Source organism: Sciurus carolinensis, chromosome 8 (assembly GCF_902686445.1).
Source record: "Sciurus carolinensis chromosome 8, mSciCar1.2, whole genome shotgun sequence".
In the NCBI taxonomy this organism is placed as follows: Eukaryota; Metazoa; Chordata; class Mammalia; order Rodentia; family Sciuridae; genus Sciurus; species Sciurus carolinensis.
Genome location: NC_062220.1, coordinates 35,136,616 through 35,149,680, shown reverse-complemented (window position 1 = coordinate 35,149,680; position 13,065 = coordinate 35,136,616). Strand labels below are relative to the sequence as shown.

Genomic DNA, 13,065 nt, shown 5'->3' with positions numbered 1-13,065 from the left:
GTTAGGATAATCTTGTTTCATAATTTCCTCTGCCTTTCTGACCTTTTTTGTAGCACCTTTCAGGTCACATTATTTATTTTTCCTCTGAGACACCTTGTCTCCCAGTTTATTGGTAAGAGCATTGAGTGAGAATCTCAACAAGCTCCAAAGAAACCATGTCATTGTTATTCAGGAAAAACTGTTGTACTAGATTGTTCCTCTTGCTATTTTGTTCTCTGTTAAATGGAGTAATAAACATTTTATTTAAGGGATAAACCCGTAATTACCAGATGCTTGATATGCAGCCTGAGTCGCCATCCTTGGGGGGTCTTCACTTTATCAGGTCCAACCCTCATCCAGATGCTTAGTGGCTGAATAAATTTCTTTGCTGTTCATATCATCAGAGACAAATCACAACCTCGAGTAATGATTAATGCAGATGGCGAGTAACATTAACCTTTTTAGTTAGCTCCCAAACAAAATCCAGTAGGGAACAGGAAGTTATTAAAATGTGCAGTCTGAAAGCATTGTAACCCAACCCTGAGCGCCAGAAGCAGCACCTGTGGAGCAGGACATATCAGTGGGGGCTGGAGGCAGCTTCACAAAACCAAGACCAACCGGGAGGGCAGGATGCTTTTGCTGCTTGGGGGAAGTAGTGAGAGTCTGAGATTCAGTGTTGTCCTGCCATTGTATCTGAACTTCGGCATTACTCAGTGCATCTCTGTACAGAGTGATGAGTTTTCTAGCAGTGATGGGAAATCGGGTGAGTCAGATGGCAACAAGCCTCTTCAAAAGGATTCCCCGATCACATGAGCAGGAAAGGGATACTTTTCCTGTCCTTGCTCTCTTGTATTAATTTAAATCATACTTCCTCAAATAGGAGTGATTTGTGGCTGTCTTAATTCATACTAACCTGTGAGAACAGGTGCTATGCTTTGAATAAATGTCCCCCAAAGTCCCATGTGTTAATAACCTGAAAGTTATTATTAGCAGATCATGGTTCCAGTTCTCACTTCTGTTATCTATCATCTATCTATCTATCTATCTATCTATCTATCTATCTATCTATCTATCGATCTATCACCTATTTTTTTCCTTCATGGTGTTGGGGATCAAACTTAGGGGCTTGTGCATACTTACCACTGAGTTACACCCTTAGTCCCTCAAACATGTTACTTCTTTAACCTTCCCTCCTTCATACACTGTCACTCCTTTATCATCAGTACTTCTCATTTTTGTGGCTTTATAAATGAGCTCTGTGAAGCTAAAATTTTAGGGAAATTAAGTAATAGTTACCTTCTTTAAATTGGATCATACTATTAGAGTTATTTTTTTTTTCCTGCTTAATTCTGAATTCTGTAGACTTCTGGCTCCCTGTCAACCCTCAGTTACCATTAACATCGATAATGCTCCTTGCATTTCCTTGTGGAGTCCTGGTTGGCAATACATGATACAATTAATCAAAAACGGAATAAAGGCAAATAGTGGACAGGTTATTTCTTTCTCATAATGAGTAATATACGTTGACAGATGAGTTTTCCTTATGAGCAGGTCAAGTTACTTTGTAAATTCCATCTTCCCCTTCTTGTAAGCGGCTGGAAAGAATTAGTTTCCCTATATTTGGAGAATTTGACATTCAAGGTTGCACAGGGATGTAGTTGGGACAGTCAAACTTGTAGACTCCTAAATTAATATAATCTGTCTGCCAGGTCATTTGTCTTCCTATATAGTCCTAGTAAGTGCCTTTGGCATTAAAAACAGATGTTTATCAACCAGATGACAAAGGTGATACTAAACTTTCAATTTAGTTATGAGAAAAAGTGGGACTACATTAATCCACAGTTCTGCTCTTGCACTCTTCAGAAGGTCCCAGAGGCAATCTGCCTCTGCCCTTTCTCCTGCTTTTTCATAACTGAACAGCTTACAGGAGGACTGCTACCAAAGGGGTCCTATGTGGCTTCAAGTGCCACTTCTGACCTGAATTCACTGAGGGCTACAAAGACCCTTGACTCCTTTTTAATCATTATTTGCTCAAATCTATAAAAGGGAGTATAGCACATGTTAAGGGCGTAACAGGGAATCTGGGGAGTTACTGTCATTTTTAAAGCGGTGTTATATTTTCTCTTTCATTCTTGGGACAGTAATCTGAACAATGCCATGGAGGGAGTTGTAAACAAGATGAATAACAGCCCAACAATGGGCTTTCAACACGGAATGTTTTTTCCCATAAATATTCCAGAAGTATCTGAAACTGCATTGGACCATTGAAGAAGAGCAATGTCTGCCTTCACAGTTTTCATTTACTTGTGAAGAGATTTTTAAAAATTTTGTATTTTCTTGTCCCTTTTATAATCAAGATCCTTTCAGCAGAAATTGAAAACCATAGCTGTTTCCAGGTGGGGATGAATGCCCACCAGTTCATCTCCTCCACACAAGTGTCTATAAAAGTGGTTGATTCTGCAAGCTGTGATCCAAATATTTCTTGTTTTGCTAGGAAACAGCTTAATCATCAACCGTGTTTATCTAGCCTCCCTTAGGACTGACATGCATCAGTCCCCTCCTCAGACTTAGTGGACCTTCTGAAGGTCCTGCAAGAAAACTTATGGCACCCTGAAGTTACCACTACCAGATGAAAGAATTGTTCTTAATTTTGAAAGCTAACTACAGTGTGATCTCTATTGAGTTCTGAAGTAATATTCAGCTTTCAGCATTTGATTATTTCCCTTTCCTTAAGTCAATAAATGAAAAATGAAGCAATCCTCAACCAATGTTGCATTCCTGTGACAGAGTGTTCCTGGGTCTTCCATTGGCATTGCACAGGCAGATAAGAAGCCTAACCCCCAAATTCTACTGTCAGCAGAGGAGGTTATACAAGCACATAAGCAAAGCTCTTCTGTCAGCCAAAATACCAGTTCAGCTGTGTTTGCAATGGCATAAATAAATGTTCGCTTCAGATCTAGCCAATGTGAGATAAACAAGGAAATTACAAAGAGGAGTTTTAATGTTAGGAAGACAAGAGGTTAGGAGGCATGAAAAGAGTTTAATTGTTTTACAAACGTTTCCAGTAAACCACTTTAAGCAGCTGGCCCCACGTAATCACCACCAAAACCTTTTTCAAGAAGTGTCTTCGATTCAGAACAATAGAATCAGGCTCTGCTATCTCCAGTCATGCAGACCCTGACAATGCACACAATCTTCCCTTCTTTTTCTCAGCAGGTGAATTTATGAAAGCAAGATAGTGCTCTGAAAACAAGCTATTTCTTTTTAAAATGACATTTTGATTCAACATAGGGTCATAAGTAAAACTTCAATACAGAAGTGACAGAATCTTTCTATGACTCTAGAAGCAATACCTACTGATGGAAAATCCATAAATACTGTCCATTTTAAACTGCTCTAAAAACTGTAGTTATATTAGTGAATAATCTAATTAAGGGAGGTATTTCTTTATCCTCTCTGAATAATAATAAAAAAATACTTTATATCTCTATGGCTTATTTTTTCTGATACAGGGTCTTTGATACGGATATAAAGTCCTAAAGTTCTTCCATCTTCTCCTTTTGGCCAATAAAATTAAACCTATTAACAGGAAGAAAGTCATGCATCTATCTATATATTATATTATGTCTTTATCATTTATGTCTCTATGCATGTGTTTATATCCCAGCTTATTCCACAAAGACTTTAAGAAATAGCAACATGCAGTAAATTTGCAAATCAAAAGAAAAAATGGAGGACATTGAAAGATCTAAATTAGCATAGGAGACGTAAATGGGCTAGGGAAAGGTGTTAGGAAGACTGTTCTAGGCCTAGGAAGGCTATTATTTCTATTTAGCATCTAGAGCTGGGCCATAAGCTAGTTTTGAACTTTATGACTGACTGACAAAATGACAATGTAAACAGACAAATCATTTTCATTATATATGGATGTCATGAGAAAGGCATATGATCTTAGGAGCATCATGGTATCCTCTTAACAACTACCTCCTAAAATGTTCTCTTAAGGACTTTGTGCTGGGAATATTGAGGGAGGTGATGAACAATGTCTTCAGAAATATTGCTCCAAGAAATTCATGTCCAGAGTGTGTTCTGAGAAAGTTCACTGCAAAATCTTTCATTTGAATTCAGGGAAAGCAGTTGTCCTTTATATGTTCATGGGGAGGGAACATATAGTCTATGCTTGGAGGGTTTTGATGGGTGGTTTGATTCAAAGATAAATGCCCAATACCTGTAGTGTACATGGGCTGCATGCACATATATGTACATATATGTAGATAATTCTAGTTCAAGTGGCTTTATAGAAAATAATAGTGCTAGGTGTTGTGACTCATGCCTGTAATCCCAGCAACTGGGGAGGCTGAGGCAGGAAGATCACAAATTCCAGGCCAGCCTCAGTAACTTAGCAAGACCCTAAGCAACTTAGTGAGACCCTGTCTCAAAATGAAAAATAATAAACAAAAAAGATGATAGTGATGTGACTCACTTTCAAAGCATCCCTGAGTTTAATCCCCAGAACCCGCTTCCCCCCCAAAAAAAGAAAGAAAGAAAAAGAAAAACAATACCTATGACTTATTGAGTAGTTATTGTGGACCAGGTACTTTATATGCTTTATTCCATTTATTTGTCCTAAGATTTGAACATAATTACTACTATTTTCCTCTTCTCTATTTTACAAAATGAAGATATAGAGGCAGAAGAGAATGGTGCACACCTGTAATCCCAGTGGCTCCAGAGGCCGAGGCAGGAGGATCACGAGTTCGAAGCCAGCCTTAGTAAATTACCTAGGCCCTAAGCAACTCAGCGAGACCCTGGCTTATCTCTAAATTAAAAAAAAAAAAAAAAAAAGACTTGGGGATGCAGCTCATTTGGTTATGTGGCCCTGGGTTCAATCCCTAGTGTGGAAAAAAATTAATAGACCTGCCAAAGGTGTGTGTGTGTGTGTGTAAATACATACATACATATATATATATATATAAAATTAAAATAAAAAAATAAAAAATCCACCATTGTATTGGGTGATTTAAATACACCTCTTCCAATAAATGATAGATCAAATAGACATAAATCAGTTCAAACAAGGAAGACTCTGATAGGACAATAAAATTGATTGATTTACTGCAGGATTTCCGAAACCTCCTTGATGACCCAGAACTAGATCTATTGAAAGATAATCTCAAGGAAAGAAACAAAGAAATCTGTAGAAAAAACTGCCCCAGGGATGACTCTTAGTCAGGAAGTAGGGCACTCATTGAATACACAGAAAATCATGGACTCAGTTCTCCTTAAGTTACAATAAACATTTATCAAAAACAAACATTTCCCCAAACATGATAATGCTCTAGGCCATATAGTAAATTGGAGTAAATTCCAAAGAATTAACTCACACAGAATTCTAGCTTTGGCCAAAATTAAATTATGTTAAGTAGAAATTAAAAAGAAACTAAAATTTTATATAAATGTATAAGTGTGTGAAAAAAATTGGAAGTTTAAAACTGCAACTTTTAAAAAACTCATAGTTAGAAAAACTTACTGAAAATTTGAAAGTACTTAGAATTGAACAATAAAGAGACAACTCAAATCTCTAGATATGTAGGTGAATGGTATGTGGAAGGATACTTTTTAGATTTAAACATTTTGTTAGAAAAGAAGGAAGTCTTAAAATTAATGAGCTGGGCATTTATCTTTAAAGGTTGGTTAAAAAAAATGGAATAAACTCAAAACATTAGAAGAAATTAGTTAAAGTGGAGGTAGAAAAAATAAAACACCAAAGAGAAGAGAGGCTGGGGGTGGGTAGCTCAGTGGTTGAACTTGCTTTGCATGCCCAAGGCCCTAGGTTCCATACCCAGCACTGCAGAAAAACACAAACAGAAGTCCCTAAGACACGAGTGGGTCACCATCAATCAAAATCAGCTTTTGAACAGATACACATAAAGAAAGGGACAAATTTCTGAAAAGTTAGATAAGAAAGCAAGAGAAATTTCAAAGAAATTATAAAGAATCAAAAAATTATAGATACTGCAGAAGGAAGAAAAAAAATGTTGCAAAAGTTTGAAAACTTTCAAAAATGGAAAATTTCAGACTGCAAAATTTATCAAAATAGACTCAAGATGAAACAGAAAACTCTGCAACTTAACAAAGTCATTAAATAAATAATTTAAAAATATCTCCCCAGAAGGAAAGAAGCAATGCACACACAGTTTTAGAGATGAATTATACCAAAGGCTTGAGGGAGATGACTCTAAACTTGGCTATAAAAAGGAGAGTATATTCCACAACGCATCTTATGAGGTCTTAGCTTTGGTGCTCAAATCAGATAAGGACAACATATGAAAAGACACTGAGGTGCAGGTCTTAGTTATAAAAACTGATACACTCATTTTAGGGGGGTGGTCTGCCAGGGGTGTCTACTAATTTTATTAGTGGTTTACTAAAATTAATTTATTAGTGGAATCATATATGTCATTAGTTGTGTGATATCATAAAAATTACATTATTAGTGACTAAAAGTTTAACTTATTCTATTGTTTTGGTGAATTGAAAGTTTGGTCATTATGTAGCGAACTTCTTATGCTGTTTTTTGCCTTAAATTATATTTGTGTATTTTAAATGAACTATATCAATTTCTTTAAAATTAGTACTTTTCAGATACATCTTTTTTCCCCCATCCTCAACTTTCTCATGTATTTTTCTTTATGTTATGACCCTTAGACATAGCATTTACCCATTTTAGAAAATTCACTCTGAAATCCATATATTTTAACAGGAGAGGAATCAGTCCACCGACATTTATTTTGGTTAATTCTTACCAACATGGTGGACTTTTCCTTTATTCTTTTCTTTCTTTCTCCTCTGTTATCTTGATAGATACAATGATAGATTTTATCACTGGGGTTTTCCCCTTCACTAATTTGTTTGTTCCTGACTCTATTTTTATTCCTAGTCAAACCCTTAAAATTTATTGTGCTGATTTAACAAGACTTAAGTTAATAAATACATTTACTCTCCTCCCTATAGTTCCAGGACCTATGAATATTTAACTCCACCACATACACTACCTTTTAGGCTTCACAGGATTTTGTTCATTATTATAGCTCCTTGCAACTTTCAATTTTTATTTTCCACATTGAACATGATTATCATTGCTTTGTTCAATGTTTGTTCGGGTTTATTTTCATTTTTAACATTCATTGTCCTTTCATTCTATCTTTGTCTATCATTCTATCTTTGTCTTGTCCTAACATTCTATCTTTTCTAAATTAATTCTATAGACTTTTTTCTTTACTTAGATTCTATTGGCAGTAAACTCTCAGTTTTTGTTTAAACAATTTTGAGGGATATTTCGAGCATTCCAAACCTAATTTGGCAGACTGTAGAATACACATGGTATAATATCAGGCCCTGAACACCATAAATGCTGGTCCTTAGCTACAAATTCTCAAAACGGAATGTTTCCTCATTTTCCAAAGCCAAGGTTGACAGGTTCCCGTGGGCTGGACTGTGTAGATCTTTTTTTGTTTGTTTATTTGATTGTTTTGTGTTTGTCATTTTTTTATCCTAAGTTACCCATTCCTGGAGGATAGGGTCCTTTGGGTCCCTGCCTTACATGATAGGATTCCAGCTTGAGTTCCCTGCATGTGTGCATTTCAGGCCTTGCCTCTAGTCCCTGTGCATGACCAGTAATGAGCAGCTCAGTCCTACTCCTCTTGAGGACTGCATGGCCTTAAGGCTCTCTAGCTCTTTTGTCTTATTCTCCTGCTTCATATTCTCGCTTTGGAACATTTTTTCCTTTCCTTGCTATCTTGCAAATTCATATATAACTTTTAAAGGATGTTTATAAAATTTCACAACACTTCTGGGTTTTTTTGTTTGTTTTTGTTTTTTGTTTTTTGTTTTTTTTTGTTTTTTTTTTTTGGTACTGGGGATTGAACCCAGGGCCTTGTGCTTGCAAGGCAAGCACTCCCAACTGAGCTATATCCCCAGCCCAACACTTCTGTTTTATACTGGCAAATCTGCAAGATCGTTAGTCCATCCTAATGTCAAAAATAGAAGCCCAAGTATATTTTCTATTTTTATAACAGGGATTGAACCCAGGGTAGCTTAACCACCCAGTCACATCCCTAGTCCCTTTCTTTATGTTTTTATTTTGGGACAGGGTCTTGCTAAGTTGCTTAGGGCCTCACCAAGTTCTTGAGGCTGGCCTTGGACTCACGATCTTCCTGCTTCAACCTCCTGAGTCACTGGGATTACAGGCATGTACCCCTGCATTGGCTTCCAGACATATTTTCTTAATGGTAACTAATAGGTATTTTTTTTTTTTTTCCAACTCTGGGCTTGATAAACATAAGACGATTAAGAACTAGAAAGTGTTTTCTAAATGTTTCACCTATATATAAACATATGTACACAAACTGAAAAAATATACAGATTAAACCAGAGAATAATCCCACAGTGAACCCTTACCCCAGAATGACAGAAAGATTTGATAATTATCTTCATATTTTCATAAAGCTCACTGATTTTTCTCTTTAAATAACACTGGTCCACACCAGTTACATTTTAGTTGCTGAGAATTTGTGGTTTGAGTGTAACGGATCTGATTTGGGTCTCCACTGGTTATAGAGCAAGGCTCTAAGTACTCCGGGGCATCTGGTGTTTCACATGCTGTGCATACATTCAAAGTGTACCAATGTGCAACTGCCTCCTACCGATGATTCAATTATTTCAAAAATACTTTGCATGTGTAGTCATGGTGAGAAGAATTACAAAGATCTTTTTGGTTTTGCTAAAAAAGAGATGCAACCATCATCTGATCCTGGGTCAATGTAATAAGGATGCTGTAGGTAAGATTTGGGTTTAAATCCTAGGGTTTTTTTTTTTTTTTTTTTTTCCTCTCCATGTACATTTCTTTGTCCATATTAGAAACGTGACATATGTACTAGTTAGGGTATGGGTGCAGTTGCTGCGATTGTTTGACTGCTGGGAGCCATATGCCAGCTAGAACTCAAGGTAATATTCTAACAGGAGAGGGAAGAATGGACACTGAGAACACTAACAGTGCATGGAGGGCAGTGGCATGAGTCCATGTCGAACAAGTAGATCAGGGACAAACTGCAATGAATCTAAGCTGAAATATTTTAGCCTTTGTCTTACAGGTAAGAGGAAGCCATGTAGATGTTTAAGCCATAGACCATAATGTTCATGTCATATGAGAAAAAAACTGTCTGAGGAGGTAGACATTAGGAGCAATACCAAGAACAATTTGAGGTTTTCAGAATTCCATTTAAGTTCATGTTTCATAATCACACATTCATCTCTATGTGAAATAATACATCAAAATAAGCTTGCTGTAACGGCAAACATGTATTAATCACTAAAACACTCAGTATGGAAAAGACGTAATTTGAGAACACTTAGTAAAGGACACAAAAAGGCTCTCATGACATGATGGCCTGCATTATCTGTCTGTTGATGTCTCTTAAAAGGGATTTCCTGACATTTACCACAGAATGATTGCTTAAATTCAATTTAATATTCATCTTTGTTCTTAATATTCCCATGGGTCATTTTTTAAACAATAGATTTAGTTAATTAGGTTGACACAAGTAATTAGGAGTAATTTTATATGCACTTTCCGCTTTGTGAAATAGGCAAATTGTTTTTCATTAGTTCCTCAATTCCCCAGGTGAAACTTTTGACCTAGGTACAAAATGTTGTCATTGAAAACCTTAAAAGAGAGTCAAAATTGAGAGTTTCCCCAGAAAAAACACTTTTGGTAGTTTTTGCAAAGACATTTTACAAGATACTTTAAAAGACTTCACTGATGTTTTGATAAAGCATCACTTCACTTATTCGATGACAAGGAAATGAAGATGTAGGTTGGATGTATATAATACTCAACATGACTGAGTTTGCTATTTTTCTGTTTACTTTGTATCTGTTTTTAATAAATATTAGCTAATTAGTGACATGTCACTGCCACAGACTTGATAGTTTTTGTCATCAATTAACTGAAATAATAAGATCAAATTACATTGCTGATTTCCATGAGAACCAAACTTGCTGGGCTCAGTTCCACTGTTGGAAAGGAAATGATCGTTGGGTCATGTCCTATAGTAATAATTGGCACAACTTCGTGAAGAATTCATACACAACCAATTTTTTTTCTTGCTATTTCTGAGTGATGAGCCATTGAGCCCATAAGTAATTTAATTCTAGTTCCTGTGACATTCAAATCACTCAGTTAGAAGATACAATTTATTCAAACTGTGAGGCTGTGAGCTCTCAACATTATTCTTTTATTTAACATCTGATTTTTCCTTTTCACTGATATCTTTCGAATCCGTTTCCATGTTAACACATTAAATCTGATCCTTTGTTTTCAGGCATCAAGCTTTTGCTTTCTCTTAAACAGCATCTAGGCTGTGAAATAAAGAAACATAATTTGTAGGTTGAGAGCCTGAATGTTAGAAAATAAGATAAAGATACAATTCACTTATAACCTAGATGAAAATCTAAAAGGTTGTGGTATTGTTCATTGCATCAAAAACATTAGAAAAATCATTAAAACATTTAAAAACTCAAATCAAAGCAGGTGCAAGGCTAGCTAAAAGGTCTAAACTGAAGATGGAAAATTTCTTAAACGGGTGATGAATGGAGAGGGTAGGATGATTTTGTTCTTTTTGTTTTTTCAGTCTGTGAAGGGATGGTGAATTTGACCCATAGGAATCCTTGCATCTTAAATGGACATGTCTGCTACTTGGTCATCCTATCAGGCCTCCCTTGTAGATTGCTTGTGCTTTCTAGCAGTAAATAAGAACCATTCTTGATTTTCTCTGGCCTCAAATCTGATTCTCATCTTCTTATCCAAATTTTGGTAATTGGCATCTCTTATTTTTCCAGCCGGGTAAAAGTAATCAACTCTGAACTCTCACTCCTGCTTCTGCTCCATCTGACTTCACAGTCTCCCTCTTTCTGGCCTCATGAAGGGTGATGTGATCCAAGCTCAGCCCAACACCAGGCTTGGACTAGATCCTGCTCCCAAAGACATACCTCAAGCTACGGCTCACCAGAGTAAATGTGGTGTTAATCTTATGCTGTCTTTGTGGCAAGTTTAATAATTGAACTTCTGCTTTGTATTTTTTAATCTATGGTAGGCACTGGCTTACTCGTCAATGACTTCCTCTTCCTACCAATTACAATGAAGTTTCTGTCGAAGTGACCAACCCATGGTTAGAATTCTGTCATTTGCTTCCGTCTACCTAAATGCTGGCAAATACATTGCTATTTAACACCTGTCCCCAGACTCTCTCCCAGTGTTCACTGTACACCTGAACTCTAATCTTTTCTCCCTTTCTGCACTACCCTGGTAGTGGCCATATGCTGGACCATCACCCTTTTCTTGTAACTATAGTTGGGCCCCATGCTTTCCTGTGTAGACCTCCTCTCTCCATCTCTACCTGGTTCTGACTCACAGTCCTACTTTACCCTGGTCATGTCCAATGTGCATCTCTTGAGAACAAGTCATCATTCTCTTTCCTTTTCATCACATATTAGAGGAAAAGGTGGTTTCACATCTTTCTGAGGCCATCTCTTAGGATCTTTGAAATCAGTACCTTTAATCCCCTCCAATCCTGCCTCTTTTAGCTTATCCAGAGGTTTGATCTTTCAGTCATTCACTTTCTCATTCTCACTTTTTTCTGTAGACTCTTTCAACTCTGCCTTGAAATATGGGTTGGTTTCCACAGTCTTGAGAGAAAGCACAAATGTCTGTTGATCCTGCAGCTAGGGCTTGACTTTCTCTTTTCTTCTTCTTTACCTAAACTTACAGAAGAAATGTCTTACAGTGTCTATCATTTCTTACCCACCGTTCGATCCTTTATGTCTTAGATTGTGGCCTGCTCCTCTTCCCTACCTACATCACTGAAGGATTTGGAGTCCTAATCAATAAATGTGGTGATATTTTATCAATTTTCATTATTCCTGATTTTTCTCTGATATGATCCAAATATCCACCATTTATTGAGTAGCTGATGTGTGTTAAACAAGTATCCTAGCTTAATAAGCATTTGTAGAAAAATCTTCCCCAATAGTGTTACATTTAACCATTTTAGGAATAAATTAATAAATATTTTATATGGAATTTTTCACGAGAATGTGTCTAAAACGTGATTGTAATTTGGCTGTGACATCTTGTGTTTCTTCTCCTCTCCACCATATGCTGACAGATACACTGAGAATTAACTGCTGGGGCACGTGGGGAAGCTCAACATCACATCATTTGTCAGACTTTTCTAATAATCTTTGTAGAATCTTTGACGGCACCATTCTAAATCACAACATGCTATAAACAGACCTTTTTTAGGCATGTCATACATGCCTCAAGTGTCACATGTGAGAGCCTCTCTCCTCCCCTGTGTAAAATGGAAATGTGCTCGACCAGGAGTTTTTCTTTCCAGGACTTTGTGTGTTCTTCATGCTTAATGAAAACAGGATAAAAAATAATCTTATCATCAACAAAGGAACACTTACATTGAATTGGTCATTCTCCTGAGGATTTCATATTTCCTTTGCCTTTGAAATTCAGTTGCTTTACTACCATCCTCTATACCCTCCGTGGACACATATGCACACACACAGACTTAGGGACCTGAAATGTTCAATACACCAACTTCTGTATGGAAGCTGCCAGGGCATTAAAAGTCTAAAGACATATTTTCAATGTGAGTAACTGCATAAATTATACCTAACACATGCAGAAGATTTTTTAAAAATAAGAATTACTGGGCCTGGGGATATAGCTCAGTGGGTAGAGTGTTTGCCTTGCAAGCATAAGGCCCTGGGTTCAATCCCCAGTACCACCAAAAAAAAAAAAAAAAAAAAAAAAAAAAAAAGAATTATTTGCAAAGTGTTTTTGCTTTATACAAAGTACTACATTTCTGTTTGGTTTATACCCATTATGATTTTAAGTTGTTTCTGTGATGCCACATAAAAATACAAAAAAAAAATTAATTGATGACCCTGCTTCTAGTCTTCCGAGAAATGAGAAAAGAAGTAAACAAAAAGTTATTAATGAAAAATTATTATCTC

At 36.5% G+C, this 13,065-nt stretch overlaps 1 non-coding gene across 1 annotated transcript; it reads left to right on the top strand.

Annotated features, from left to right (window-relative positions):
• Window positions 1–12,766: 12,766 nt before the first annotated feature.
• On the top strand, window positions 12,767–12,839 carry Trnaa-ugc (transfer RNA alanine (anticodon UGC)). Its single transcript has one exon. It is a non-coding gene; the product is annotated as a tRNA-Ala (tRNA).
• The last annotated feature ends 226 nt before the right edge of the window (window positions 12,840–13,065 follow it).